At 43.2% G+C, this 24092-nt stretch overlaps 1 protein-coding gene across 5 annotated transcripts in view; it reads left to right on the forward strand.

Moving 5' to 3' along the window:
• The window catches only part of BACH2 (BTB domain and CNC homolog 2), a 193842-nt gene that overhangs the window by 103620 nt on the left and 66130 nt on the right, over positions 1-24092 (forward strand). For all 5 annotated transcript variants that reach the window (XM_074819545.1, XM_074819544.1, XM_074819546.1 and 2 more), the window contains one exon: positions 3797-3948. The gene's annotated coding sequence lies outside the window, so the exon portion shown is untranslated. The remainder of the gene's footprint in view (positions 1-3796; positions 3949-24092) is intronic.

Raw genomic sequence — 24092 nt, forward strand, 5'->3', positions numbered from 1 at the left:
CAGTTGCAAGCTACAAATGTTCCAATGAAGCTGTTTCAACCAGAGAGAAATATTCTTCAGCTTCACTCAGAAACACACACATTGTAAAGAAAACACATTTGCTAATCTGTGATGATATTGCACGTAACAGACTGGGATCCTTGACTTCATTGGGACTAATTTCTGCACACGTTTGTGTAAGAAGCATTGCACTCCACCAAGTGAGGCATCGCTTCAGAAAACACCAGCTCTGTTTGCACATCAGTGCTCACTTCTCCCTGCTCGCTGGTGCACAGCCTTCCTTAAATATTTTTTTCTCCTGTCTGTGTCTGTGAGTTCACCAACTCATCTTGTCATGTGTGTTCATTTTACTTAGTCCTAATTTTACGCACCCATTGTGAACATTGGTGTGTTTGCTAACCCCACTATGTATTTGTTGCTCGCCTCCCTCATTGCCCACTCAGCTTCTCAGGTTTTCTTGAGCATGATTACATGATTTTCTGTGTCTGAAACATCTTTCATCCTAACTGGAGTAATACCCAGGTACATTCATCATGTTCTTCTCAAATTGTGTTTCTTGGTTTGTTCATTGCAAACTGAAGAACTTAACAGTTTTCCTCCTCTTAAACATCAAAGCTCTTTGAAATGCACTCTCCGTGTAACAGAAGTCCAAGCTAGAAAGTATTTTCTTGAAGTAAATACTTCTTTAGCTTCGTGCTTCCTTCTGCCAGTTGTGGTGTCTGATGCATCTTCCTTTACATTTGCATTCTTCAGTGCTAACTTGAGCCACCAAGCAGTACTGGAAGCCCTCAGAAAGGGGAAAAAAAGGTAACCTGGTTCAAAAATGTACAACAGGTTGTTAAACAATGTAAGTTTAAAAAAAGCAAACTTAATGTTCAGTTTGAAGTATTGTTATTTTTCTAGCTTTCTCTGCAGCTGCGAAGGCAGATGCTTCTTTTTAAAATAAAGATAAGGTTTCCATGCACCTGCCATGACTCCAGGAGCTGGGTCTTCAGGTTGACATGGAACAATGATTTGGTGGCCTCTCATGATCCTGTAACTGATTGCCCAGGTATGCAGGTCTGTGCTGAGAGCTGAGACCTTGATGTGGGCAAGCTTTGGAGTCGAGAGTACATCTTCCCCTGCCTAGGATCCAGCTCTTCCCATGCTGTAAACCTGGCCGGTCAACATGTTAAAATGCTGAAACTCCTCTTCAATTAGATGCACCGTTGGCTCTTCATTTTATATAAGTTCAGTTTTCCTGCATTCCTTGTAAGATTACAGCTGTAGTGACAGTTTTGCTTTTAATAATTCGCCCGTTTCAGAAAGAAAATTCTTGTATCGAATGGAAAGCATGAAGAAACCCTTGTGTTGAGCGTAGGCGGAGGGTTAGGTTTCATTCTACCCTAAGCTGACCCCTGAGCAGAGAGATTCCTGCTTTCATGTTTTAGATCATGTGTAAAACCTGATGCTGGCTGGATCATCTCACGTAGGGCAAGAATATCTAGGGAACATGGGGCGAGATACAGAGTGAGACATTTGCAGAAGGGTATGAAATGTTTGGGATGCAACCTCATGCTTTCTACAGCAGTGACCATCAATCAGACCTCAGAAAAGTGTGGCACTGAAAGTCTTCCTCCCCCCTCTTTTTTCTTGTTTCCCTGTTCCCCACTTCTGTTTATTCTCCTTTCCTTCTGATATGCTGTGGCAAGTGCAATTTTAGCTCAGAAAACTAACTTGTCCTTGAAAACACAGAGCCTTCCCTGGTTTTATTCCTTTGGCCATTGAGTAAGCAACAGTTATTTTTGTTCTACCAGTGATTTATGATTGAACAGATTTGGAGTTTATATTTTTAGTTTTATAGGCAATCTAGATAATGTATATTTGTGATCATAAATATTTGGTCCTCTTACAGTCTGCCAATGAATGTTATGCTCAGTTGGAGAAAATTATATAAACTGAAGAGACACAAGTATTGTGTTCTTAGCATAGCCTCATGATTCTTTTCAAGCACCCGTATAGATAATCCTTAAAGGTAGCAGTATTTTGAGCATCTGTTGGTAAATCATCTAGGGGGATGCCAAGAAATAACCTACTTTTTATAAGTGATCCAGTTCTCTACAAGGCTTGGAGTAAAATGCTGTAGCATCAGTGCTCAGAAAGTATTGAACTTTTTTTACCAGGAACTGCATACTTATAAAAAACAACCAAACCGCTTTCATTTGCACTGCTTTGTGTTGTTTTTTGACTTTTTTATGGAGTCAGTAGACATTTTTTGAGAAACCAGAAGTTTTTACGGAAGAGTTAATTTTGCAAGTTTCAGAAAAATACTAGTAGTTTTTAAAAAAACCTAAACTTCTGGTTTTTATTTTCCTTTCCCTCACCTCTCCCTTTTTCTAACTTTAGTTTGTGGTAATTCTGCAGACACAGCCCTTGCAGTGATCCTGGGCAGATAGATACATGCCACTGCTTGTACTACTGCTGTCCCCTTCTGTTCAAAAGAAAATCGTCTTCCTTTCCGCTCCCATTTGCCAGTTTTATTCAAGTAAATAGTAGTTAGGCATTCAAGTATTTTTTCCAGGAAAAGAGTAAAGTGTTGGGCACAGACAACTTGAAAGCTTCAACTTGAAAATCCCTATAACTTAAAACTAATTACTTCTCCTTCCACAAGTATTTCCTTCCCACCCTCCTCCCAACCAAGTGGGACTGCTTCCTTGATAGATGGGGGAAGCCCTTTTGGAGTCAGTGGGGACTGGCTGTTGGGTGGGATCTGGGCTGTGGGGGGAAGCCAGAGCTCGGCTGCTGGGGGCTTCAGCCCTTCTTCCAGCCCCCCAGCCCCAGCTCTGCTCTCAGCAGCCATCCCCATCCCAGAGTGCCTCCCCTCCAGGGACTGAGCCCCAAGCCCCTTGCACGGCAGTGGCAGCACGATGAGTTTGCTATGGGCACACAAACGTTTTACACCCTCTCCAATTTTCTTTTGACACGGACTAGCATGGCAGGTAGCTTTGCTTTAGGATGGATGGAGGAGTATGACACACACTGCCTTAACCGGGGGTACTGAACCACGCCAATGGTGTTTGTTCTCTGAAGCTCCCCAGAATAAAGTGGAAACAAAGGGACAAATTTGACGTTCCTAACTTAAATTCCTTGATAAAATCAAAGCGAAGCTTTGACAAAAGCCAGTATTGTTATTTAAAGTCTGTTAGATCATTCCGCTAGTTTTGTTGGGACACCTTTCTGGTGTAATGTGCAGTTTCATAGAACGACAGAATGGTTTGTGTTGAGCTTTAAAGCTCATCTAGTCCAACCGCCCTGCCCCATGGGCAAGGACACCTTCCACTAGACCAGGTTGCTCAGTGCCCCATCCAGCCTGGCCTGGAACACTTCCAGAGATGGGGCATCCACAGCTTCTCTGGGCAACCTGTTCCAGTGGCTCACCACCCTCACAATAAAGAATTTCTTAGTATGTGTGCATAAGTATGCACATACATGTGGTATGATCTGATAGAATAACCACAGAAGCATTACTTTATCGGTTCTGTAATTCTTCTCAGGGAACTCATATGTCTGGGTGCTATACAAATGCAAGAAAAACATAGTCTTTGTTGTAAGGTGTCTACCGCTTAAAGGTAAGAGGAGGTATGTAGTGGGCATAATGTAACTGTCATGTTTCACATAAAGACCTTCTGTGTTTAAAAAAAAAGGCCCTCAAACTGTTTTTAGAATTAGAAGGGGGGGGGGGGGGGGAGAGAAAGGAGGGGTTTTGTGAAGATTTAGTGCTTGAATATTTTAATGCCCTTATTTTACTTTGTTTTAGGTTGCTATTGACTGAGTTGCCAGAACATTGCCCTACAAAGCTGTGGAGGGCCACTTCTTAATGGATTGCTGCAGCCTCTTAATTTCTCCATTGACCCTGTTCCCTGCATCGTGAGAACATTTTAGCCAGCACAGAAACTAGAAAAGTTACATGTAAGTCATGATTCAAATTCCTTTCTATTTAAAGAAAAAAAAGAAAAACAAAAGGTCTTGGGGAGGCAAGGTGGAGGCAGTAAACATAATACTTTAGAAAAATACTGTAAAAGCTGTAATTCAACAACAAACATTAGGTGGTGAATAAATTGTTATTGAAGTAGTTACTTGCTTTTTTAACCTAAATGGTGATTGTCATTTTGAAGGCTTTTCTAAGTGTTCTGCTACTATAGTGAACCATAGCGAGAAGTACTTAAAATAGCTCTCTTCACCCCATCCCCCTAACTCCACTTTGTTTTTCTCCACAACCAGGTAAGTATGTGTACACTTACCTCAGTGTGCTGTGCCAAAGCCGCACGTGCTCCACGTGAGTTTGGAGGCCATCCATTGTGAAGCAGGACTGCAGGCATCCCTGTATTTTTCCCATCATAAAGCCCATATCCTCCTCCTTTGGGGTTTCCAGAATACTTCCCTCAGAGGAGCCCTGACGCTGCTTCTCCTTCCAGCGTGCTACCCCGAAAGGCTCTTTAAGCATCAGTAGTGTCTTCATTGCCACCTCCAGCTCCTTCCAGGTGGAATTAGCTGCTCCACTTGGCTGTAGGAGGGTGGAGAAAGCCATGCACAGATCTGCTAGGGACAAAGGGGATCAAGGGGGCTGCAGACCCTTTCCTATTTCCTCAGCCTGGGTAGTAGCTCCTGGTGAGTGTTGTGTGCTTTGATTTTTCCTCCCAGGACAGGGAGTGGCTTTGGTGCTGTGCACACATTTCATCCCCCACTGTGACTAAATCCTCCTCTGAAACCTCTCATAGCATCGGCCTGGCATGGAATCGGTGGGCCATTCCAGAGAGGAGAGATTGGTTTGACCCTTTTAACTTATCAGTGGTTCTAACCCCAATTCTGGGATGGATCTGCAGGTAGAAGCAGCCTCTGGACTGTTTGAAGGATGGCATGGATGTGGTGGTCTGTGCTGTCCAGAGGGTGGGACACCCCAAAGCTGCCAAGTTTGGAAAAAGGCTTGAGCACAACTTTATTGCATTAAATTTTTAGATAAAATCAAATCTCATGGTTAGAAGGTTTTTATCTTTCAGATGGTGGTATAGAGCAGCTTGGCAAAAGGCCGCCTGAGTCAGAGATAATACAAAATTGTGGTTCACAGTGTGGTACTGTGCGTGTTCCTGCCCTTGTTCGTTCACTGCAGTAACAAATTCATACAACACAGTTTAACAATCAATCAGGACAGGACAGTGAAGCTGACCACAGCACTCATTGCTGGTCAGTTTTTCTTACTAACACCGTTTTTAATCTTAGGAACTGATTTGTAATACTGCTTCTAAGAAAACATTGTATTTTGCAACTGAAGAGTTTATATTAGAAATACACTTTCATTTGAGGTACTTTACTTGCTTATGTGACACTAAAAGTATTATTTAAAACAGGAAAAATCTATTGCAAAAGGATGGCAGGGTTTTTTAATCCATATGGAAATTAAGTTTTTAAAGAGAGGAGAAATTTTTTTCTGGTGTGATAAATATCAGCAAAAATAATAGTGAAGTAGTAGGCAATGGATAAAGGCTGTGTAGTAACAATTCACCGTCAAAGAGGCCTTACAAGGTGTTGGTTTGATTTTGTTTTCCGAAAAAGGGAGAGGGTTGCCATTTCATTGTGGGCTTGGCAATATATGGTGCAGTTATTAATCAAACCCCTGATAGCAGGAATCATCTGACTACAGGAGAATTTTGGATCTGGCTTGAAACTTGTTTCTAGTGCTTGTCTTAAGGGAAGAAAATTTGAAAATATGAGTTGTAACAGCAAGGCAGGCAGAAGCAACTCGTTCATTAGTCCTACTTAGCACCATTCCTATGAGGTTTGGAAGCCTTATTCACAATTTTTTGCAGGCTTTTCTCATGATGTTTGAAAAGCTTATCATTAGGCATCTTGCAAATTCACTATTAAAAACCCTTTCAGAGGAACCAGCTTTAAAAATGGCATCCTTCTTAGGGGACTTGAAAAAGCAGCCAAAAAATGAATGGACATAAATGGAAAAAACCTCTCTCATTCCAAAAAGTGCATAGCAAGTTTTGTCTTGCTGCTTTTTGTGCTGCAAATAATCAGAAGTCTCCATTTCCAACAGTTAAATGAGGTCTGAGGGCCAAATAAGCTTGAAAACAAGTGAAAGGGTATAGGTGCCATTGTCAAATATGTACTTTCCTTACTTTTTTTTTTCTTTTTTTTTCTTTTTTTTTCCTTCCGTTTTTCTTTTTTTTTCTATGATCATGTACTCGAGATATGCCAGACTTTTAAAACATGATGTGTGCTGTAACTCCTAGAAAACAGGAGGTTGTTGGCCAGGGTTGTGCCCGTTGTGCCTGCAGGTCCGTGCCGGCAGAGGTAGATGCGAGGGCAAGCTGCAGGCTGCTTACTTAATTTCTCAGTGTTTCCCACTGTTTGGCTTTTTTTGATAACAAACTCTGCTTGTAACAATTACCTTGTTACAGCAATTCCCACAGAAAGAAACAAACTTCCCTTTGTTAATTAGCCCTGCTGGAAAGAGCAGTTCGACAAGGTTGACCCAGCTGTAACAACTGTATTCTTCTTGCTTTTCCCAGGGTGCAGTGTATTTTGTAAACAAGTATAACCTCCCCCCTTTCCATTTATTATTTAGTTTTTATAATACTATTAGAATGCTGCTGATGTGATCTCCATAAAAATAGTATGTATTCATGTTTGAATTCAAAGCAGAAGGTATCTTCCTTGTTCTGACGGAGCAGATTGCAAAACCCTGTTATGGTGCATGTGCTGAGATTAAAAAAAACCCCACATTTCTCCAGGTCCCCTGGGAATTAATCCTGAGCAGGTTAGACCACATGTATTATAATGAGGGAGTACAGGAATTAGGGAGAAGCTGTGCTGTTCGCTGAGCTGCTCACAGTTCATTATCCCAAACGGTTGCTAATGGCAGAGTACACATGGGGTTGGGCTTGGGCGCTGGGGACGTGGCCATGCCTTGGAGCAGATGCTAGGGCAGGGCTGCTGGCATCCCAGTGGAGACGGGTGGCAATTCCTAGCAATTTCCACACTCTGTTCGTGTTTCTCGCTTTGCTTGCCCCTGCGTGTTTTCCTTTAAAAGCAGCAAAAATAACATCCCAATCAATGGCATTCTGCGCCTAATAAATTGTCCTAATTTGTAGTGCTTATGCAGTGTTGAGAATTCAACAAGGACCTTTAAGTGCTTTGTTCAGGAAAATAAAAAAAGCAACCTAAAACTCAGAAACCTCTGCACACAGATTTCGTATTTGCTAGGTATGAGTTCTTCAGAATATTTCAACATTTTTTAAAAAAGATTTCTTGAAATCTGTCCTACGACCATCTGTAGGCAGATGTAAATAATGTAAAATTTTAAGATGCAGATTTTGGTGATTAAATGTCTGTCACCCGCCTACCATCACAGCTTGGGAAAAATGTATCTTTTTTAAAATCTTCACTGAAAGGTCAGGTAACTTGACTGAATTAAGAAGGAAATCAGATTTCTGAAGGCAAAGTTGCATCCTTTTGAACATTGACTTACCAAACACTCCTAACTCTTGGTACCAAACCCACTTCCCAAGCGCCATGGCTGTACCTGAGGACATGGGTGGTTTTGTCCTACTGGATTTTGATGTGACATGTGGCCATGTCTGGATTTTATGATATTTCTAATATGTTTTCTTGTTGGAGTGCTGGTTTTATAGCAGAGAAGGCATTTTCTTACCCATTTTATGGTACTGGCATACCTTGTGCACCATCACATGGGGCATCTCCTGCCCCAGGGAGCTTCACGACCTCCGGTGGCATCCTGTCCTGGGCGTCGTGTTCACAACTGCCAAAAATCATTTTCCTATGATCTAGGAGAAATCTTCTTTGCCCCTAATTAATCTGGTTAATCCTGCTGCCCCCCTGTTGAGAATGCATAAAGGCACTGACCACTGCCATCACTGCGTTGGTCCCTCAGCATGATCAGGTGCTCCTCAGCACCATCAGTGCCTCTGTACCCGAGGCAGGCTACACCCCCAGCCTGAGTGAGTGGGGACAGCTTTTGATAAGTGTTTGCTGCAAATGTAACTGTTAATTAAATAGGTTTTTGAATTTATATATACATATGTTTATATATATAAAAATAAGGTATATATATTTATATATAATAGCTCTCTCTATATCAGTATATAGTTTTTTAAAAAATTAAAATATGTATGTGGACAAATTTATTCAGTATGGTCTGAAAAGCACTGGCGTAGCTTCATGCACAGCGGCTGTGTGTGCACACGTGTGTGGGCAGTGAGGTGACATCCCTCTCTGGGTGTTTCTGACCAAACGCCCTGTGCCGGAGGCATCCCCGTCCAAGTACCCACGGCGACTGCAGTCCATATGGCCAGGACAAGCATTCTGCTTGTGTTTAGCTGTGTTTAGCTGGTACAGTGGAGGAGGACGATGGTGTTTGTTGCAGTGTAGCACACCGTATGAAACCAAATTGTTCCGGCACGTCTCCCCTTTGCTGCCATTGACCACTGGTTGGTTTGTTCATCACCCCAGCAGTGCGACAGGCTGCGTGGGCGCGTGGTGTCATTCATCTGTTTACTCGGCGTTTCCCACGTGGCTGCCGTGTTGTGGAGAGGACTTTTATTTTTCACTGTGGCAGGTGACAGCCCGTGTGCATGTGTGTGTCAACCCAAGGGACTGAGTCACAGCCCTCCCTCTGCCCGGGGCCGGTGACACTTCCCCTTACCGGGGGGGGGGTGGGTCAGGGGAGATGCCAGCCCATCTCCACAGGACAGTTTACCTGCCCACGTGTTGCCTTTTTTTTTTTTTTTTTGTACAGAAAAGACTGAGAGATGGTGACGGCAAGATCAACTTTCTCTGTAACCCAAACCAGTGAAAAGTAAAATCCATCTCACCACATCAGTTTTGTTTTCACTGCTGGTTCAGCCTATCCTCTCTCCCTCTGGCAGAGCCCTGCACAGTCATTCAGCGCCCGGCTTGGGGGTGGTGTGGTTGTTAGCTCAGTGGTGTATGACCTATTTATTTTCATAATACTTAGATACCCACTCTTCTGCTGTGTTCAGCACACGGGTCCTACAACCTAAATCCATGCCAGAGAAGCACACACCTGATTTCAGCAGTGTGCACAGAGAGCAGCCGACTGTGCACTCGGCTTGCCAGGAGCTGCGGGAAGGCGATGGGCTATTGGGTCTAGCTGGCAATTAATGAGCAAGTGCAGGTGAAGGTACATTTTTCTGGAGCTGGCACTTCATCATAGATTATTTTGTTAAGTATTGATTGCTAGCTTACGGGACGTGTTTCCTGTTATGATTTGCAAAGAGTTGAGAAGTAAAAGTGTTGTAGTAGATGCTTTCCTGGCTATAATCACTTGCAGTTTTAGAGACGGCAAGGTAATTAATGACATGAGATTGTTCACTCTTCTCCCCATCCCCAGATGTGGCATCAGCTATACTCTTGTTGAGTCTGGTCTTAAGACGGACCTTTTTTCTTTATTTCTTTTTTACTCAGCTAATTGAGTTAGCTTTCTGCGGTTTTCAGATGATAATTAGGTTCATGCTTGTGTTGCTTTTGGTAAATGGAAAGAATCAGGCATAGGACAGGCAGGAGAGTAAACTGGCATCGTGGACAACTTGGGAGTTTTAGGTATAATATTAAAGAGTAATTTGCAAAGCGACTTGAAGTGGATTTAAACACAATGAAATCATCCTTGACAGCAATTTGTTTGAAGTTCTTGTACTATTATGAGTGTAAAGGGATTTTTTTTTTTAATTGCTGGTGTCTGGGTAGAGTATTCAGCATAATTTCTCACAGGTAAGTGAAGCGTTAACTCCTTGTACCTCAGTAGTTTGGGCAGTGGGGGGAGAAACTGAGAGTTAGGGAGAGACACCTCCTCCATTTCATCATTTTAAAATCGGACAGTGGTCAGCAAAGTTAGAGAAGGACTCTACCAGGTAACCGAGAGAAAACAGTTAATCAAATGTATGAAAATCCAGCAGGAAACTGGACAGTAGATACGCACTGCGTGCAAATATCTGTCCTTGATGTTTAAAAGAATATAATGGCACTCTAAATACAAACTGGAAAAAAAGTAACAGCAATTAGCTAGTTTGCATCCCCAGTTCAGATGAGCTGGGGTTTTTGCATTTATATACTTTTGCTGTAGGTGTTGGAAGTGTGGGTGGCCATGAAAAAGCGGTGGTTACAATAAGATTTTCCATTTATTGCCCTTTGTGTACAACTAAAAATAAGATTCAAATGCTTCAGCATTTGTAGAGCAAGCATAATCCTTCTCTTAGCTCTGATGACTGGCTCGCCTGCAGCTTTGGCTCTGTCTGGTGAGTCCTAGGCTTAAATGATTGTAAATGGGTCTGTGTTGGAAGGAGAGGCAGTTTACTTGCGGTGTGGTCTAGCTATGTTAATTCATCAACTTCTTATTTAAGAAAAAAAAAAGGAGTTAGGCTTAGTGCATAAGTAAGAGGTGGTGATGAAAGAATTTTGGAAGCAGAATTGTTCTGCTCTCTGGAAAAAGCAGCTTTGGAGAGAACTGAAAGATCTTTAAAATCAGCCCTCCAAAACTTCACTGGTGTAACTTGAACTGTTGATCCAGAACTTCATCTTTTGGCAAAGAAAAAGAAAACAAAAAAAAGGAAATCTATACAAATCTGCTGAGCATCAAGAAACAAATTCTCAGGGTTAACTTTTAGCACGTAAAATCCTTTTGGTTTGGTTTTTAGGGTGACAGTATTGAAATATGCTGTCTCAGTAGCTTTTCCAGGTAGTTGCACTGGTTAGGAATCCGCTAAATTAGTTGCAGTATCTTGAGCTACTAAATCTGTTCTGACCACATTAATTGATATGTCAGCTTGTGGCCAAGAGAAACATTAAAGAGAGATATTGTCAACGTATGCAGGGAAATTCGTAACTTCATGGTGTCAGGTTTGGTGCTGTCCCAGCTTCACTCATTAAGTAGCCGTGGCATTTCCAGAGAATGAGTGTGTCTGTGCATGTCAAGCTTCTCTGTTTGATGTCATTCTTGCGATGGATGAGTAGAGAGAGCATCTACCCAAGAGCTGCAGAACCTAAGGTAGAGGCTGAAAACTTGCTTTCTACTGCATGTCAGCTTGAGCTTCACTGCTTTCTTGTTGCTTTGTGACCTTTCCAGGTTTTCCAGGCTTGGCAGGGTAGCAGAGGTGTTGGTCTTGAGAATCAGGCTGCGTAAGACAATAGGTTTTCACTCTGAGTAATGCTGCGTGGCACGGAGGATGTGAGGTGCTGGGGGCACTTAGAGGCACACGTGCTTGTTCCAGGGAATAGCCATGCTGTCGGTGGTGAGTCTTTTATTATGCAATATGAAATCCCTTTAAATTAGCTTGGTGTAACCCTCCCCCTCTTCTTAGGAGAGCTCAATGCCAGTTGGTGCTGCCTTACTTTTGCGTCAAATGCTGAAACTGCGCATTTCTGCATTTACATCTGTGCCGCTGTTTGGACTGGCTCCCACCTTGATACAAAGTACAAAAGGCAAGAGAGCTAATCAGTAATCAAGGTTTTAAATACCTCAGGCGGGAATGGGCAAAACTTCACCAATAATTAGTTTCTACGGCGGTGGTTGCTGCAGGGAATTACATTACGTCTGTTCTAATTGCCTGCATGTCTCAGTCCTGTTAGGTGACCAGATGCTGACAAGCGGTGTAAACATTTGTCTTTTTTTTTTTTGTGGAATTTTCTCTTTTTGGTACAGATGTAGAGGTGGGTTTTTTCTTCTCCCCCCCCTTCCCCCCCTCTTCTTTCTACCGCTGCACCTGATGCAGATGAGTTCAAACCTGATGGCTTTGAAGATAACGACAGGAGAGAGTGCGTCATGCAATGATGGCACTCATGCGCCGCTCACTGCTGCCTCACTTTCCAGCTGGATGAGGCACCCTGGTCTTTTCCAGGGGTATCGCCGCACGAGCTATTTTTAGAGATGGCACATAGGACGCGTTGTGCAACTATCAGTACCCACTGCCGGACTCTTCATTTTTTCCCTTGTATGGTGATGAGGTTTTTAAGGTGTTTACCTTTCTCTTGAAGAAGTAGACAGATCTCTTTTTTATTCTTTTAACCACTTGCAGTGCTGCTCTGTCTCTGAAGTTGTGTTTTCTTTACACAGTCTGACAGGAACAGTCCTTCACGTGGCTGCTAAATTAGGATTAATATAAGTGACCGAAGCAATGCGATTGAGATTTTCAGCCAAAGAGCTGTAACAACCTGTGGGGTTGCGTAGCAGAAGATCTGTTACCTCAGGAAACCCCCAGCTTGTTGGATTTTTAACTTTCCCACAGCAAGCAAGCTGCACTCAGACATTTTTACAGTTGTCATAAACTCCCTCCATGGGTCTCAGTTTCTGGAGTCCTTTATAAAAAGCCACCTCGGCTGTCGCTGCTCCCTGTGATGTACAGGAGGTCCTGTGAGACAGCGGTGGCAGATCCTGGTCAGCCAGTGATCCCCTCCTGCGCACCCGGGGGGGACAGCAGATGCACAGGGATGTGGTGCAGCCTCCCGATGGGAGCAGAGCTGGACATAGCAGTTGAGTGCTGGCTTACGCCTGTTGCTTCCTGGAGGAACAGAGCTGGCTGGTCACAGGTTCCTTATTGCATTGCTCGAATAATGCAAAAACATTAGCAATGGAGATTTGCTGTAATGGTGTATTTTAAGTGCGTCTCTGCTCTGCCAGCTTCACTTTTAATGCTCTCGGTTAAGGAATGCTTTGGAGGTTGCTGCTAATGGATGAATCTCCCGGAAAATTGGAATTTTCAAATAAGATTGACACTTCGGAGTGAGAAATATAAATCTAATGAGAGTATTTCAGCAGAGGTTTGTAATTAGGAATGAATGGAGGGAATTTGTACGCGCAGTCTGCAGAAGGGCACAATGGAAGGTGAAATTGCACCCTCTGTGCTGAATGAGGGATGAAAGCCAATGTATCAGTGTCATGGCATGACAGTGTAGGGTATAAATGATACTGTCACTGAGTGCTGCAGAAGGTATCAAGGGAATTCCACTCCAGTAAATTACATTACTTAGACAGACCTGAAGGCATTGTGTCTGAATGATCGGAGGGAAAAAAGGTTGTCAGCACAAAGCAGAAGATATTATAGAACAACTGGCTGCAGGGTTGGAAAGCAGTGTTTTTCTGATGTTTACCATGAAAAGCTCTTCAGATGCTTTTTTAATTTTTTAGGTTGAATTACAAATGTATTGATGAAGCAGTAGTATTTTTTGAGATGGTGTTTGGAGTGGATACCAGCCTGTAGCTAAAGGTTAAGCATGCGCAACTCCTACTTTTTCAGTAGGAATTGGGACTCCTTCAGACTTAGGAAAAATCTGGTCATGTGTTCCCAGCTGAAGTAGTGATCTTTATACATTGCTTCATTTGGCTGAGGACTTGCTTTTTGGGCTGGATTTTGGTTATGGGGTAATTCTAGCATAGGTGTGTGGGGAGAGGAAGGTTGTTACAGTTCTCACTAGCAGTGTCTGGGGCTAGATTGTGGTAAGCAGCAGCAGATCATGGGACACAAACTGTATGGTCTCATTTAGAAGCATGCAGACAGAATGGTGAGGTCTGTGATGCAGGCAGCTAGGAGCATGATGTCATGGTGACAGTGCAGCAAAAATCCAGAGAATTCATCCCTTTCAGCAAGCATGCACTGCCGCATCATGTGTATGTGTTCCTCACACTGTTTTGTTCATTGCCCACCCAAACCCACTGCTAATGCTGCCTTGCTTCCCCCAGCCATAGTGATGGTGTTGAGTGGAGTAGTTATTTCTCATCTTTGTTTTTCTCTGTAATGACCTATTACATCCACCCTCACAGGGGCGGTACCTCAGAGACAGGGCTTAGCTGCTTCTCTGTCTCTGACCTTACATGCAGACAACACCTACGACAGCCCAGCTTCCACAGTTTTCCCAAACTGCCGCTTGATGATAAAACAGCTTCTCCCCAAAGATGCTACATTTCATTCCTGCGGCATATAATAAGCCCTGCCTGCCTTAGGGTTTCTTGTAAAACTTCAGCAGACATTGTACTGCTTAAAAACATATTTTTCCACTTGCCTACTCATGAAAAGCATCACTGAAAGTGCATGCTGTAAATAATTATAAGGGAGCGGGCTTCGCTTCTCCTCTGCAAAACTTGATTTTCAGCAAAGCCCACACATGGCAGGAGGATGGACATGCAGCACAGTTAAATTGGCAGTCCTTAGCGTTGGCTTCTTTACCTGGAAATACCATTTCAAGTTGTGGGAGCAATAACCAGGAAATACAGACAAACTGAAGGGTACTGACTCTGAGAAGGTTGTGGTTCAAATGCTTCCATGGAAATGGCCCATCCTCCTCAGGATGCAGGATTCAGTCCTTACAGCCCGTAGCTGGAAACCAGAGCATCAAACCTACAGGCAGTGTGAAAAAGCAGTGAGGCATCCATGGAAGAGAAGATTCCCTACATGAGATGGGATTCAATAGTAGAGCAATTTATTAACAGGTCCTGATCATAGCAAAGGTGAGTGGGAGGAAGCAAAGTGTACTTTGTACCTATACTTTCCACATTAGAACTGGACTGGAGTGGCCCAGGGCATAGGGCTATGTTTGTCTGTCTGGATAAAAAGGGGAGTTAAGATGTAAGAGATGTAAAGTTTGTCCTTAGACCAACATTGTCATGGGAAACCACTATGCCTGCTTAAGCACCCGTTTGTAGTATTATTAAAAATCTGCCATCGCTCACTTCTCTTGTGGTATTTTGTGTCAAAAGCTGGCATTTTGACACATGGGTTGGGGGTTTTTTTGCATGTTGGGAAAGCAAATGCTTTTTCTTATATTCAGTGTCATTCCTGTGGTCATGATTGAGCCACATTTTCAAAATGTGGCTCTTTGTAGTCATCCATCAATCCACAGAAGACCCATTTGTTCTTGCTGCCCTAGCTATCCATATGATGCTGTTTTCCTCTTCCCACACTGGCCCTGTGGTATGAGTGCCTATAACCAGCACCTGTGAAGTCACCAGGGTCACTCATGGATACAAGACTGGTCTTTAAATGCTGCAGAGTACCATGATTGCAAGAGTGGGGTAGAGCAGGAGAAGGAATGACCAAACTCAACGCCTTAGGGAAGACTGAGAGACTAACCAGTATTGCTTTAACTGAGAGAGACATTGAGCCTGCTCAGTCAGATCTATATCCCCTGGCAAATGTATTTTGTTGTGTAAATGGCTCCCTGCTGTCCCAGAAGACTATCACTATCTCTTCCTATCTTGTACAATGGATTTCTAAATAATCAATCCTTGTGCAGGAAAGTTGTGGTTCAGTGAGCCCAGCTTGCTAACAAGTCGATGGTTTAATCTTAATTCTCACTGCTAGTGCTTTTGATAACACAGGGCTATAAAGTTTGACATAGCAGAAACTTCTCTATAAACTCTGATTTGCTTGCCAGAAAGTCAGCCCATTACCGTTAATTCCCCTCTTATCATTAGTGTTATTAAACTGACGATTGATGTGTAAAAACTGCCATTTGCATGAAGTTCCCAAAACTGCAGTAAAAGAGACTTTTGTTCTGACTTGGTAAGGAGAGAGGGGAAAAAAAAAGCAAAATAACACTGGTTCTAACAGCAGAGATGTTCATATAAAGACATGTTCTGAACAATAAAATCGTTTATCCATGTATGACATAAGTACATCGGAATTTAAATAATGAGAGATCTTGTGAAATGCAGCAAAACGCACACCACTGACATTGTGAAGTTTGCCTTCTCTAAAGCCCTATTCTCAGGGAAAAGCAGATTTACTTTTGCTTTGAAAATCCATTATCATAAGCCTTTTTTTAAAAAAACACTTGTCTTAGTGCAATATTAAAGCAATTTTATACCCTAAGAGCAGCTCTTTCATAAGGTAAAGTGCAGTCCCGTGTGTGTATGTAATTGCGGTTTATAATACCTCTCACAATCCTAATTTCCCCAAAATTAAGAAAACCACTCACCTTTTTTAGGCTTTCCTTTTCTTAATTATTTTTAATTCTCCCTGTTTTTCTTCCCCGAAAGATCCTTTTTTAAAAATCCCTTCTTAGGAGAAAAAAAAAGAAGGCACAGAAACGCTTTCTGGTTTCATTGCAAAACACTGCTTGAAGGAAGCATTTTAAGAGTTTAGGTTAAAAAGTTTCTGCCTCTTTCAAACTGCATGGGTGACATTGCTATTTTGGGAGGCAGTGCCATCTGCTTGTTCAACCAAAAAGCGGGGAAGATGTTCCTAGTTCTAGCATAGACTTTTGGGTTGATTCCACATAAAATTCCCGACCGATCTTCGCATGCGCTTGCACCCTCTATAAGCTGGGGAGAGCAAGGCCACTCACCTCTTCCAACTTCACAGCTCCCAGGGGAAAGGTGTTCAGCTAGTGGTCCGTGATGAGTGAGTAAGATGCAGTTGTTCACAACAGGCTCATTCCATTGTGACATATGAGGTCCATAATTCCTCTCTGTGGGTGTTCATGTCATAAGAGATATAATGAGGAGAAAAAGAAAGTAATATAACGCCCAACACCTGACATGCCACAGGTGGCTGCTACCTGCAGGTGAAGAAGAGGATGTCTGGGGGAGGCTTGGTTGAGTTTTTGGAGGACTTCGGGTTTTGTTTGCTTTTGAGTAAGGAAGAAGGAGGACAAGTTTTCTGGGGTTTTGCTTGCTTTTGAGGAAAAAAAAAAAAGCAGTAGGACAAGGTTTCCTGGAGCACAGATCAACCCATCCACCAGCTAATGCAGGTTTAAAGGGTGCAGGAGCTAGAGAGGACAGTAGGACTATGTGGGGAGGAATAGCAGGACTTTTAGGGAGTGCAGATGGGTTGAAGGAAGAGGTTGACATGAGTAGGAGCAAGGTGGAGTCTATGTAGTATGTACTGCAAGTCCGTGTAAATAGCACAGGGGAACATGGAAATGTGAGAAGTTACTGTAGTCCTCCATAGGTGATGAAGACATTTCTCTGAGATAAGAGAGATTTAAGTCTATGTTATATTGCTGGGAGTATTTGCAAATACATATGTATCATCATTACAATATCTTCCTGACTGGCAAAATGTTTCATCCAATCTCTGTTGACAGAAAAGATTGCCTACTGATAATTGCTTTGCTTAAGTGTCTGATAATATGCCAGAAATGAGAGCATTCTCTGTTAGGTCATCTTTAATTATGCATGTACCACCTGTCAGCTTAAATCTGGAGAAGATTAGTTTTCTCATTGGATTTAGAGTAGGGAAAAGAAGAGAGCCTTCAACAAGAGAACCAGGCTGTTGCAACAGTGTGCCTATGGGGGAGTTTCACAAGCAGTCTCCTCATCTTCCCTAGTCATGGATACCGCTGTTGGCACATGCGGAAATACTTGAAATATTGCCTAAGCTAGCTGCTGTAGTGATGGTTTTCACAGGAAGAGGATTTCAGACCATCTGTTGCGTTTCCTAGTTTTCCTTTTTGCCCATTTCAAAGGGAGAGGGAGCGCTGAGGTGGGGGAGGACACACGGCAAGTCGTGGCTCCTTTGGCAGTGCTGGGAGGAAATCCCCCCCAAAAGCATTGCAAGGGGGTTATTCACTTGCCACCGATTAAAGCACACAATAAAACTAGTCAGGCTGATGAAGATGTGCCAATCTAATAGGAAATTAAGGGCTCAAAAGACTGAAAAACTATGGGGATGGGTGCTTTGTGGAAAACCTCAACAGAGAGAGATGGTGAAAGTCTCTGAGGATATTAAATTAACAGGGTTGCCATTACCAGTCCTACTTATGATATTAAAAATTACCTTGGAGAGAAAATTTATCTTTGTACAGGGTGGGGAGGCAATAATTGTTTGGGAATAGTTGAAGGGATTTTCAGTTCAAGGGAGAATACTAGCTGCTTATTTGGTACAGTAATAGATTTTAGGAATCTCCTGAGTTTTCTGGCCTCCTTTACTCCGAGGCTAGTCTGGAGAGCAGGGAAAGGATGGTTAGTTGTCCTCTGAAATGCACTGTTTGTATTGGAAAACAGGAATGGTCTCTGTCAAACTTCCTACCTGCTTTCTGCAGAAGTTAACATCACTCGCACTGTGAAATGTTGGTCCTGCTGCTTCTCGCCTATGTATCTGAGTGGCCCATGCTTTTCCCTCTCTGGGATTTTGTTTTTCCAGCTTCTGTCATCACTGCCTCTGCCTCCTGGAGAGAATTCCTCAGTTACACTGGTTAGCTGACACTGATTGTTTTTTCTGGTAATACCTTCAGCCAGTGCTATTTCTGAAAATCTGGGATTTGGAACAGTAGGTCAATTTGTAAAACAACAAGAACAAGCGAAGAGGGACAGATGGCTCTGGATGTGAGAGCATGTTTCTGTTCATCGCCCATTTGGCTTTTGCTGATGCTTCGTCATTGCGCGAGCATTTGAGGCTGTCGTTTTGCATTGGCTAAGTGGTAGTTGCTCCTTTGCTGCAAAGATTGGCCTATGGCACTTGTCATGTCCTCCCCTCTGCTCCCATGGGGTGCCAGGGCAGGCTCCCTCTGAAGAAGCTGTCAGTGCATTTGCATCCAAGGACATGGAAAGAGTTTGGGAGATGAGTGGATTTTCTGCTTGGAAATCTGGCTGTGTTTTTCCTGACCTTTTCTGCCAGTGACTGCGCTGGATGAAGCTTGCCTGATTATTCCTTTCCTCAGGATAAAGTTGCTGGACTCACCTTTCTTTGTTACTCTTATTTAAATGATAACAACTTCTCCGTCCTCTGTTGTGCTGCAGGATTTTGCTCAGTTCTTAGACAGAATCTGATTGATTCAGACTTGCTCACTTTTCTCTCTCTGGACAGTGGTTCCAGTAGCATCACCTGGACATAGCTGAACTTTACAAAGCTGAAATGGAAAATTGTGGGAATGTGCCACAAACTTTTTTGCTCACTCATGATTCATTCAGCCTTTCTTTCCATCTTCCTATTGCATGATAAAGGGCTCTCCAGTCTAGCAGTGGTCACTAGAAGACACCTCTTTCGTACAGGCTCCTTCGTTAAATATGGGGGAGTATGCATCTCATTATCCTTGTGCTACTGCTGAGTTGTGCAGCACCACTGGGCATTGCAGGAGATGTCCCATTCACCAGTTTCAGGGACAACCATACTTGAGTGAATGCAGTACTCTGCTTTTGTCTCTGAAAAACGTGACAGCTAGATGAGATTTAAGGATACCTTTAAGGATTAAAGAAATACTTACTTAAAACCTGACTTGAAATAATGAAGCAAAATTGCCAAAAACAAACAAACAAGAATAATAACAGCATGCCCTAGCAACGATTTTTCTGAGCTCTTCTGGCTTGCGAGATGTGACTTACATAGTCCCCAGGTATGGCTGGACCTGGGGGATCTTTCTTGCTGTATATTTTACAGATGATTACTTAAACTACGCAGAGCAGTTTTTCTGGAAAGCCTTCCTGTTCTCGAACCCAGGATGGCATTGGCTCCCTTGTCCTCTCCTATGACTACTTGCCCCTTTTCTCTTCTGGACTCTTCATTGGAGCTTACCCACTGCTTGGTCACAGAAGGGGCTTTAGCTATCTTCTCCATTTCTCATAGGGACACTTGTTTAGCATTTCTCTTGTAACCTTTGCTGTGTTGCTGATTTTAGGTTTCATGCTTTTTCTCTCTCATTTCACTCCTTTAAAAACACTACAATAAAACTTTTCACATCTCAGATTTAGTGTCTGTTATAGCAGAGACTTCGTACAGGATTCATGCTTTTCTTTCCATAGCAGTGCAACAGTGCTTGGTAGTGAAGCTGGTGAAATTCAGAGTGATTTGTTTACATTGAGATATCCAACTGTATACACTGCTAATTTTAAGAGGAAGGGGAACCCCTCTTGGGATAATTAGTTTTGCCATATTTATAGACATGACCTCTTGTTGAAGGGTGTTTTTCCTGACTCTGAGTTGGCTGCTGACAAACGGTATTACAAGAGTTCATTGGGAGTCTCATGGTCTGTGTGTGCTTATGTATACACAGCACAGACAAGACAAAGCCATGGAGAGATAAGAAGGCAGCAATGCCAGACCCTATAGCAGTGCCCAGTAGCGAAGCTTTTGAACGACCAACATGGGCCAAATTCCAGCTCCTGTCTAGGTCATAGCAATCAGGAAGATAGCCTTGTCCTTTAACTGATTTTACCAGTCTGGACAAGTAGCCAAGAAGCAAAGGTAATAATTTCTCCCTTACCTACAGCCATGGCAGTACAAGCTCCTAAATCAGGAGGTTTGCCTGTACCCCCACAGCCTGCCGGTAAATGGGGATAATGCTGTATCTCCCTACATGCCCTTTGGAGACATAGAGGCAAAGCAGTGTGTGGATCGTTTAAGTACCACAGTCAGATTTTGCAGTCTTTCCACCACAAGTCAGTTCGCAACACAGTCCTGTAGATCGACGGTAAATACATGCAACCTTCTCAAAAAGTTCAAGTGAGCAATCCGAGCAAGGCAAGTGGTTGCTTTTATGCTTTGGTTGCAGAGCATTTCTGGAAATCCCAAGGAAACCTCTTGGTAGCAGGAAACTGCTGCTGCAGGTATTCAGTAAACAAGCTGCATAGTCAATCTTGTGTGCCCAGTGCCTCCTTCCCTGGGCCACTTAATAAATACGTGAGCATGGCCATTATCAGCCAGGCTCTGTTTCTTTCGCCTGTGCTAATGTGCCAGTATTCTACGTCATGTCAAGTGAGGAGGGAAAGCGGTGATATGAAGCCTCTTTTCCCTTCCTTACATAGCATTGGTGACCACAGCTTAACAGCATTCCGAGAAAAAGACATTTGATCAATGGTGACCAGAGCCTCCCCGGAGATGCTGTATAAGGACGTTCGTCCTGATAATAGTTTGCCTTTACCATTTTCAGAGCAGACGTTCCTATTGCAAATCCTGTGTTAGCTTGCTGCAGTTAATGTGCGCACACATATATGAAAGTACTTCTTTGATTTCCCTCCAGGCTGCCTCCCCCCACCTCCCACACAGGCCCAAGGGCTGCATGGGATGCCCATGCTGCCAGCAGCTCCATCTCGAGGGCGTTCCTCTAACAGCACCCACTTGATGCCCTTCGGTGCCCCTTGAGCCATGGGCGATTCTGCTCTGCTGGTAAGAGCACCAGCGAGCTTTCTGCACACCGCAAGCTGGAATTCCCTCTGGGCTGCTGCAGTGAATATTGCAGAAACCTTGCCGAGCAGGGGAACACATCGTGCTTTTACGTGCAAGGGCTTGCCAGTTTGAATCACATCTGTTGTGTTGCGGAGGAGAATATTGCTCTGTTTGCAGTGGCTTAGTGGAGTACTAGTAAGTCTCATTTGCAAGGGGTCCCAGGCTTCAGTCTTATCTCATCTGTCACCAAGAGAAGGAATCTACTCTGACAACTTCTGCAAATGCTGGTTTCACTTTTGTTTTTTGTTCCCCAGCCTTGTCCTTTGTTTCTGAAACACTGTTTATGTACTGCAGATTTTTTTTGGGTGCAAATCGATTAGCTTTAATTTCTTTCTTAACTATCTTGATTTTTATCCCATTGCTTCACCATCATCCTGTTCTTAATTTGCATGATATATGATAATGTGATGTGATATCCCTCCCTAGTTAGCAAAATGTTAAGAATAGCTGTTGGCAGCTTCTGGAAGAGTAATTAGCAAGTAGGAATTACTCAAAGATGTGCACACTAGCCTAAGTAAGCATTTTCCAGCTGTCTGCAAGTTCAAAAACTAGTAGGGACTTTTCAGCCTCTAACACAAGATTAATTACTTGCTACTAGAAAATAAAATTTACAAAAATGTGTAGTGTTTAATCAGGGGTACTGTGTTTTGTTTCTTAATTTGGAAGTGGACTTCTTTGACACAAAGAACAGGATTTTTACGGTATTTGGTAGTCATTTTCCTGTGGAAACGAGCCTTTTCATTACAAGGGGATGTCAAGCTCAAACTCAAAATAGTAAGCTGCCTAAGAAAGCACTTAGGGCTTTGTGTACATCATCCCTCACGCCGCTGGGCGTAGCACTGCCTTGCATGGGGATGGCGCGATGCAAGCGCCTTTGTGCTGGCTGTCTGAGCCAGGATCCCCAGCTCCATATGCATCCTGGTGTAGCCCAGGACATCAGCATTTCCTTTCTCTCTCTAATGTGCGGGAGTTTCTGTCCACGATGCTTTCTTTAGAAAGCCATTTGCACTGCTGTGCCTCTATTTTGCATGAAGAAGCCCACGTAAATCAAATATAGCTGCACAGCTGTGCTAAAAGCCTCCTTTTTTATCCACAGGCAGCTATTGTCAGCCAGCTTTTATTTCTCCTCTTTCCTATTCTGTTGCTCCTCCAGGATCAGCCTGAGGGTGGCTGGATTTTTGTTTGCTCCCTGCTGTAAGGTAGTCGGTCTCTGACGGTGCGATGGAGAGAGGGGGCAGGCAGAGGGGAAGCGTACGGCTGGTGCATTTGGACTGCTTGACAGTTTTATTTTAAGCTCAGGCTCTTCGTGCCACCTCCGTAGCCTCTTCTGCTCTCTGCCTTTCGCTTGACATCTCTTGTGCCTAATTCTCTAATCAGCTGGATTATCGTCTCTTGGCACTGTGTCCTCACCCACTCTCCAGCCTCTCACCAGTGATTACCTCTCCCCTCTCATCTCTTCTCCGTTCTGACACTTCCCCCTGTTAGCTTCTCTGAGTGCCTGTGACTTTCCCTCCCCTCGCCTTCCGCTCAAGAAGCATCATCCCACCTCCAAGTGGGGGAACAGACAATTTCCAGGAACCTTTTTTCTCAGTGTCGCCTCCATTCCCACTGCTCTTTCAAGCTCCTTGGCAGTCGTTCCCCTCTCTGTTCTGGGCAGTGCAACCTCTCTCTGCTGCCTGCCCACTCTTTTCTTCTCGAGACCTCCTAGCATCCTTACATACTTGCTGTAGTATGCAATGGCTTTATCTCCGGCTTTGGTTTCTTTTTGCTCACTGAAAACACTGGAAAATAGCCACTCTTTCCCATGATTTGTTCCCCTGTTCTCACCTCTGCCCCTCTGCGCCCCTGGAGGCAGTGAGTCCAGGACTGGACTCCTGCCCCCTTACTACAGGCCCTTTTCCCTTGAAACTTCTCCAGCCATCCCTCCTCCCCCTTTCCTTTTAACTCTTGATCCATAAGCCCCCAGCCTCTTCAGCCTCCTCTCTCTCTGAGGTAAGCCTTGAACCCTTCCACTCATCCATAATAATGCAGTTTTTTGCATCCTTGTGGATGTTGCTCTTGACTCTTCCCTGTCCCTTCAACTTTTCACCATTGCCTCTGGATTCGTCCCATTTCAGAGCTTTTTTCACACATCTCTTTCCTCCTTTATTATTACTAAAAACATTTGTACAAACATCCTTTTCAGGATTTTGATTTCTCCTCTTGTTTATGCTCCTTTTGGAAAAATTCTTGCTACATGCAGTACAAGAATGCATGTGTGCATATGTAGTTCAGGTGAGAAATGCATGGAATAATGGCTACAAATAATACTGAGCCATGTAATTTGTACAGAGTTAAAGGAGCTTTTCCTCCTTGATATATGTCTGGGTAGCTCTATTGATAGGACTGGCCCAAGGACCCTTTTAATAGTGATCGTGTCATTTTTTGATGTTTGGAAAGCTCATGCCAGACAACACGGGCTATTCCAGAAACACACAGTAACAATAATACATATTTTCTAAGATATATTGATTAAACATTGTGCACGTGCGTGCACATATATATATACACACACGTACATGTATACACATATGTAACTATATACACATGCACATACATGTCTGTTTTTAAGACACTATATTGGAGCACAGTATGCTGTGATGGAAAAGCATCATGTCATTCATAACAAAGTAGTGACTGTCCTGTGTTTCATCAAGCAACAAGTATTTTCAAAAGAATTTTAACATTCCTTTGGGCATATAACCAGACTGTGTCTTACTAGGACTTAAATTCTTGAAGTAATAGCATGAATCTGTAGATATACTTACCTGATCTTGACTTCCGATAAATATTAACTATCTGAGCCTCTTTCTACAAGACTTGAATTGTGCTAATGGCAAAATCTTCATTTAGTCTGATAGTGGAAAATTATCTCTTCCT

Source organism: Strix aluco, chromosome 3 (assembly GCF_031877795.1).
Source record: "Strix aluco isolate bStrAlu1 chromosome 3, bStrAlu1.hap1, whole genome shotgun sequence".
NCBI classification, from domain to species: domain Eukaryota; kingdom Metazoa; phylum Chordata; class Aves; order Strigiformes; family Strigidae; genus Strix; species Strix aluco.